The sequence below is a fragment of the Lactuca saligna genome, chromosome 4, assembly GCF_052625555.1.
Source record: "Lactuca saligna cultivar CGN05327 chromosome 4, ASM5262555v1, whole genome shotgun sequence".
NCBI lineage: Eukaryota > Viridiplantae > Streptophyta > Magnoliopsida > Asterales > Asteraceae > Lactuca > Lactuca saligna.
In genome coordinates, this window is record NC_136420.1 from 14,382,035 (window position 1) to 14,390,581 (window position 8,547).

An 8,547-nucleotide genomic window follows, 5' to 3' on the forward strand; every position below is an offset into this window, starting at 1 on the left:
CTAAATAAAGGAGTATAAATCCTCCATATATTAATTAGCTTTTTTCACTTTTCTAGGTAAATAATATAAATATTACGAACTAATAATCGAATTTAGTGAAACATATGCAATACTTACCTTGTAAGTGGCATGGACTAATCGAGCTTAGTGAAACATATGCAATACTATAATTTACCTTGTAAGTGGCATGGACAAGAGTGGTTCTTATCTAAACAAGTTTTACATATAAATTTAAAAATATTTTCATTATACATGTATATAACTAGGTCAATGCCTTAAATGATTATTTAAAATAAATATTTTGAGTCACTGTAATAAAAATATTTCAAATTATTGTTATACAAGTTTTGGTTGTGGTTTAGTATATAGGGACTAATCATGGGTGATTCAAACAATTTAGAGGTTTTAAGCAAACAAAAAAAATTGAAACCTTCAAGTAAGCAATGAGATTGGAACTTGAGACCCTTATTTTTATAAACTATTGCTTTTACCATCAAACCAAGCTTAAATTTATCTTTGTAATGCAAGAAATACTTATATATATACATATATAATTAACAGAATAAACTTTAAAATTAGGAATCTTTTAGAATTGGAGGCTCTAAACCTTTGTTTAATTTTGCAAAGGGTAGAGGCGGCACTTGGACTAATTTGACTAGTCTAATTACAGTGATTAGAATTTTTTTCAATAAGTCCAGGCTAGTTTTAATAATATTAAATCTTGAGGGACGCTAAATGTTGAAAAGTTATGTAATAAGTATTGACTAACCCACATACTTGGAGGAGTAAAACTAAACCAAAATTCGATCTATTTATTTACACTTTGTACCCTCTATTCCTCTATATATTACCTCATAATCCGTTCACCCCACACACAGCTACACACACTCTCTCTCTCTCAACAGTGTATATTTGTTCTTTTTTCTCTCTTTCTTTCTCTTTGTGGAGGTCCATTTTTAATCTTTTTAGAATCATGATGCAAATCGGCTCAACAGTTCCGTCGCATAATCTTGACATATTTCAGGAAAGATTCTCCGTTAATTGTAATGGGTATTCTGTGAAACCCATAACAAAAGCTTGTTTATCGAAGACCTCCATGAAAACCACAAGCTTACCAAGAACCAAGTTCACAAGGAAACACCTTTCAAATCTTGAAAGACTAATAGGTACAGAACCTGAGGTGATCCAATTGGAACCCAAAGTGAGTGCTGATAATGGGTTGCCGGAGGCGGAGAGTAGAGGAAAAGGGGGTCTTTTAGAGGGACTACATTTGCCTCAAATTTGGCCGGAAAATAAAGCAGCGGAGGAAATGTCTCCCCGACAGCTGAACCGCCTCCAACGGTTGTTGTCGAAGAACGGAATGGAATATTCTCCCCGAAACAGCCTGGCTTCCAGGTGGAGAGAGTATCACGGGAGCAATAATTGGGTGGGTTTACTTGACCCGCTGGATGAGAATCTCCGGCGAGAGATGGTCCGGTATGGAGAGTTCATTCAAGCCGCATATCATTGTTTTCATTCGGATCCTGCCACCTCAGACAAGGAAGCCCCATCACCTCGGCAAGTCGCCATCCCAGATAGATCCTACCGAGTCACCAAGACCCTGTACGCCACCGCTTCCGTAGGTTTCCCGGACTGGGTCGACAAGGTGGCACCAGATCTCGAGTGGATGACTCAACGAACCAGCTGCATTGGTTACGTGGCAGTGTGTGACGATGAACGAGAAATCTCTAGAATGGGCAGACGTGACATAGTGATATCTCTTCGTGGGACCTCCACATGTCTCGAATGGGCAGAAAACATGCGGGACCTACTCGTAAAAATTCCAGACCAATCCGGTGGACAACCTAAAGTGCAATGTGGGTTTTTAAGCCTCTACAAGACCTCCGGAGCTCATGTCTCGAGCCTAAGAGAGTCGGTGGTTTCCGAAATCAAACGGTTAACTCGGTTGTACGAAGGCGAAACCCTAAGTATCACTGTTACCGGCCACAGCCTTGGTGCGGCCCTAGCCCTACTGGTGGCTGATGACCTGAGCACTTGTGCTCAGGGCATTCCACCAATAGCAGTATACACCTTCGGTGGCCCACGTGTTGGGAACCGAGCATTTGCAAAAAAACTTAGTTCCCAACAGGTGAAAGTACTGCGAATCGTCAACTCAAAAGATATCATCACTCGCGTTCCAGGAATGTTTGTGAGCGAAGAACTTGATAAAAAACTTCGTGAGTCGAAAAACATGAATGTAGCGTTGAATATTGTTGATAACACGATGCCGTGGGCATATGCGCATGTGGGGACTGAACTACGGGTTGATACAAGTAACTCACCGTATTTGAAACCGGATGCCGATGTGTCATGTTGCCATGACTTGGAAGCATATTTACATTTGGTGGATGGATTCTTAGCATCAAATTGTCCATTTAGATCAAATGCAAAGAGAAGCTTAGTGAAGCTGCTACGTGAACAGAACTCAAATGTGAAGAAACTATATACAAGCAAAGCAAAGGGATTGAGGTTAAGTCTAGATACAAGCAAATCAAAGGGATTGAAGTTAAATCTAGAAAGGAATATGCAAATGTCTAATTGTTTGCCAAGTCCATCATAATTTATTTATTTTTTGTACTTTTTTGACATTTTTTTTTCAAGGAGGATAAACGTACTTCTTGTTAATATATATATATATATATATATATATATATATATATATATATATATATATATATATATATATATATATATATATATATATATATATATATTTTTGATGTGGTCGATGCCTATATGAGAACTATAAAGATCTATAACTTAAGGAAGGATGATAGATGATAGGGTATATTCACACTGAAATCCAAACCATTTCTTCATCAAACCATTCCACAATAATTTTATAATATTGTGGAAATGGTATTCACTAGTAAAAAAATAAAAAGAAAAATAGAAAAAGAGAGAGACCACCTCCACTCCACTAGACAGACTCTATAACTTGGGGGTGTTCACTAATGGAAACCCCGTCCACGTAGATCTTCACACGTGAAATGTGATCAATATCAATACCAGGTAGCCTTATCATCCGTCGTATATACAAAGTATTTATAAAAAATATATAAATAAATAAAGGTTTCGGTTAAGAACAAGGCATGATATGCCATACTGATAGTCAATTTTCAAAAAAAGAAGTTTGAAATGTTGAATCACAACTTACATAAACTCATAAAGTATGTATAAAGAAATCAATTTTTCTCTCGGAACAGAAAGAGTAATACACTGTGCTTTTTGCCTTCTTTTTCTTTAGTCGATCCATCTTGGATCAAAAGTTGGATCCACACGGTTAATTATCTACATACATACACCAAATATATAAATATATATAGAAAAATATGATTTTTGTACGATTGAAAAAAGGAAAGGTTTTGTTTGTATGTCTTATGACGGATCCCAAAACAAGAGGTTTTTTTTTCTAACTTTCGAACCGAGACGAATAAGAAAATAAAAACCTTTTTTTTTTTTTTTTTGCCTATTTTTCTTTTCTTTAGTCGATCCGTATTGGATCAAAATTTTGATCCACGTAAAAGATTAAATGAGAACTGTTATTGGTAGAGTGAAGCTTGAACAGTTAATTTGAGGGTCGAAACTAAATTACCATCACAACCCAAATTTTATGTTTTGTCATAAAAGCCCCCAAATTTACATAAAAAAACCGGTTATATCCAAAATCGATTTTTTTTTTGCCACCGATGCCTAACATTTGCCTCTCATGTTTCATTTTAATGTTTTTTACCGTTTCCCCTTAACCAACCGATTACATCCCCATTTGCAACCGGTAACATTGTTAAGCCCCTCTCCTCCGTTTCTCCTCCATTAATAAGTTTTGCCCATACCATTTAAGAACCCTTTTTATTAAGCGTATTTTTGTTAAAATGCTTATGACTAGACTACAATTAAGATGACATTTTAGATATAAGATCTAATAATCATTTATTTCACCATTCTCCAAAAACATGCATCTCCCTTCTCTCCATCTACCACTTGCTCACACCACCACCATTACTACCTACCTCTGACGCCACCACCAACAACCGCATTCTCTTGCTACCATTGTTGCCTTCTACCGCCTCTACATCTATGTATACTCATCCTCTGTGGTGGTTCATTGGCGGCTTCATAATTCCAACGGCTTTTTTTGTGCTTCTTACTTAGATTTGCTTAGATCTAAGTGATTCTAATTGATTTTTTGTGACATCCCCATTTTCACAGCCAGAAAGATTGATTTTGTTTATGCTTTATAAAAATCAGACTACCTCCTTTAATAAAAATGTTGCGGAATTTGTTCCCAGTAAAGCATGATAAATACGCTATCAAAGCATTTTCGAAGAAAAATATTTTTATTCATTTTAAAACATTTGGGATGTCATTATCAATACAGAAACATAAGCATAAACAAAACTTACATTCATTATCACTTGTGATTTATATCTCCTTAATCTCTCAGTGTAATGTGACTTCAAATCAACACCTATGATATAAATAAACTGAGTGGGTCAGGTTGGGAAACATGGTGAGTACATAGGGTTTTCAACCCACAATAATATAATTATTATGTTTAATCATCAAACAGTTAACCCAATTACCCATCCTCATTATCTTCTTTGCTTTTAAGGATCTACCCTAAGAATCAGCTATTTCTCATTCATTCATTCCTAAGGATTATCCTAAGGAATAGGTACGAAGTTCATCGTTGTCAATGATACAGCTTTCAGGCATAGCTGGTAGTTCTATTACTTAGGTACAACTTCCAGAATTGTGACATTCTCTATGAGGCACAACTGTTAAGGTTATCTCGTTTACTGACAGTATCATTTTCGAGAGTCCACTCGCAATACATGTCAATGGGTTTTTAGAGTACACCAGTGAACACATCGTTCATAACACTTACAGGTTGCAAGCATGTTAGTGTTCTACTAGACTGTCTAGAATAGTCTGTAGTTGTCATCCATACTCTGCTAGATAACATGTCCAACATTTGGGAACAAGGCTTCTCACATCATCCACCTCTCACCCTTACCTCATGGTCTATATCACCCCTCAACTCATCATCCAACTCATATTTCATCTACCCATGTTTTATTATTTGTAAGTACATTCTCCTTGATTTTTGTTTTTTAATGCTGTAAAAAATAAATCTTTTTTTTCCTATTGCTTGTGAATTCATTAAGGTAATTAGGTTTGATTAATTTATTTTATGTTTGTTTTATACACACATTCATATACACACATATTAAAATACAATATAACAAACATAAAATAACTTAATCAAACCTAATTACCTTAATCAATTCACAAGAAATAAAAATGAATTGAATATTAGAGCGCACCCATTACCCATTTAGGACCTCTTTTATCTCTACATCTTTTAGGAAATCTACAAAACATGGAAACAATTAGGAAAAAAAAGATTGATTTTTTACAGCATGAAAAACAAAAATCAAGGAGAATGTACTTACAAATAACCCAAAAGAAAGGTAAAACACAATCAATTATAACTCTCGTATTATTTGCAAAGACTAATCCTCCCAAAATGTAGATCTTTACAGATAATAACACTTCTAGCATGTTTAGATCTCTTCTATGATATTTTCCCACACCCAGTCTTGCAAAAGCAAAAAACTCTTGAGCCAAACCAAAAAAAAGGAAGATGAAGATTGCATGTCTTGTTATGAGAATGTGAGGATTTAATATCAGAGTTAGTGCAACAACAACAAAGCTATAAAAAATAATAAATTAACTAAAAACAGTTTAAAAGGGTAAATAAACAATAAAAACATAAATTTATTATTCGAGGATTGTCATTAATGTTGTACCAACTTTTAGGGAGCCATTGATAGCATCGAAGAACATTGCGCCAAATGCGTTGTTTCATCTTCTACTTTCACCCGGGTCGTAAATATCCCTATTTTGACCTCTTTAAGAAATATCTTGAAGGAAAACCCATAATCTTCAATAGGATAGGGATAGGAACTAACCAAAGTTTTCGAATCAAAAGATATTGTTTGGACCTCAAGAGGATTAGCCTTCATCTTCAAGCCTTTAAACATAATCTCCCTGTTTGGTTTCATGGTTAAAGAGATATCACCAAACAAACCATTTCTTGAACACTTCACATGCAATCTCATAGTTATTGGAGGAGGTTTTGCCAAAGATCTGTTTAATCAAAAAGAAAATTAGAATTTAAGTTATGAAGTCAATTGTATTCAAAAAAATGTTCACGCAATGCTTATATTTAAAATTTAATTTTACCTCGTTGTTACTAGATAACGAATCAAAGTGCCCATATATATATATATATATATATATATATATATATATATATATATATATATATATATATATATATATATATATATATATATATATATATATATATATATATATATATATATATATATAAGAAAACCTTTGGGGGTGTTTGTTTGGTAGGAATGGAATGAAATTTGAGGGAAAATGATTCTAGTTCCCTCAAATTCATGCGTTTGGTTTAGCTTCAAGGAAAGGAAAAGGAATGCTAAATGAATTATTTTCCGTTCAAATGAAGGAAAGTCCATTCCTTCACAATATCAAAGGAATTAATTCCTTCACAACACGGAAAGCACAATATTACGATTTTGCTCCTGCTAAACATTACAATACCCTTCATCAATTAACCTAGTTCGTTCATCCCATTCTTAGCCGACATCCAATCTTCGCGTCTTCTCCTCATTGTAACAAGGATAGGCCAACGACTTTATTCCAGGTGATCTCTCTCTCTCTCTCTCTCTCTCTCTCTCTCTCTCTTCACATTTGAACCAAACAACAATGTGAAGCATGTCTTGGTCGATTCATGGTTTCAAGCTATTTGATTTATGAATTCAAGCGGATCGATTTCTCATGTACTTTTATGAATTTATGAATTGGCAACAACCGGTAGCTAATCGATTTCTTCATATTCTCTCCATCTTTTCTAATTTTATGATTTTCTAAATTCTCCTCCTTTTCACGATTTCAGAAAAACCGAAACTATGTTGTTTCCTTGCTTGTTTTGATTTCGTTTGTCTGTTATAGAACTGGGAAGTTAATCAGGTTATATGGTTTAATTTTTTTTATGGAGCTGCGTAATTCCTTGTACAACTACAGAAACTGAACAGAGAAAACATGTATTGGTTTCTTGCTAAATCAATAGAACATAATACATGTTGTGGTTTTGTTGTTTTGCTATCAATATATGCCATTTGATTTTTTGCCATCAATGGAATATGTATATTGTTTTTCTGTTTTACGGGAAAATGTCTCGACTTAGTTTAACAACACGCAATCGTAGACAGAGGCAAACTTCATTGATTTTAACATGGTGGAATGTGGTTTTACAAAATGTTATAAACCATTTAGGAGGGATGAAGCTTGAATAGTCAATTTGAGGTCGAAACTAAATTACTGTCACAACCCAATTTTATGTTTTGGGTACAATATTTATAAAAATTAGTAGGCTATTACTAACTCTATGGAAAAAAAAGAGGGGGGGGGGGGGGGGGGGGGGGGAGGAGGGTCACCCCTTTTGCCCCTTAATAAGCCATTTCGGAACCCTTTTATTAAGCCCATTTTTGTCAAAATGCTTATGACTAGACTACAATTAAGATGACATTTTAGATATGAGATCTAATAATTATTTATTTCACCATTCTCCAAAAACAAGCATACAAATTTTTTTCAAAAATACCAAAAATATTGGATAATTGAGCATGTTTCAAGTCAAGCATTTTGGTGATCTCAATTATGAATGATGGGGCACGTATAAATGTTCTTATCTATACACTAATTAAGTGTCCCTAGAAGCATGCTGTTGCACGTAGACCAAAGCCTCAAAGACTTTCTATGTTGAAGCCTTAATGAATCGATAACGCCAATCGTTTCTTCCCAACAAGGTTTTCCATTCACATAATTCAAAGAGCTGCCTGACTCTTCTCACAATGAGTTAAGAGTTCACTGGTTAGTCACTTTCGCATAGCAAATGTACATTCTTTCTTTGGAACCACCTCATACAATTTCTCCATCACCTCACATTCATAAATATAACATTTGACACTCTCAGAAATTGCCACTGAGGTTTATGGTTATAACCAATTTTGTGTTTATGATCTTAAATTCGTTATCTCGCACGATGATCCTTGTGATTTTCCAAAATCTTGTTTGTGGGACTCATATTTACTTTTAGTTTCGCAGACATGTTGATGGATATTCATTGCAAAATTTAATAAAAAAATTAACTACGAAAGCGCATAACTGAAACGACGACTTAAAGGATAAAATTGGGAGCGAGAATTTGAAACGACGTTGATTTGACGCCGCTTGACACACGTCATAGCTGTCAGTCATGCCTTTTTAGGCGACTTTTCAGTAACCGATGCAACCAATCGATGGTTTTCTCTCACCTCTTACACCGAATAAAAGGATTTCGACCCTTCATGAATTAATTACCACTCTAAAAAAGAAAACAAATCCTCCAGTGATTATTCTTTCTTTATT

General features: G+C 34.7%; 1 pseudogene; it reads left to right on the forward strand.

Annotated features, from left to right (window-relative positions):
• The first annotated feature begins 886 nt into the window (after positions 1-886).
• LOC145041278 (phospholipase A1-Ibeta2, chloroplastic pseudogene) lies at positions 887-2,616 on the forward strand (annotated as a pseudogene).
• The last annotated feature ends 5,931 nt before the right edge of the window (positions 2,617-8,547 follow it).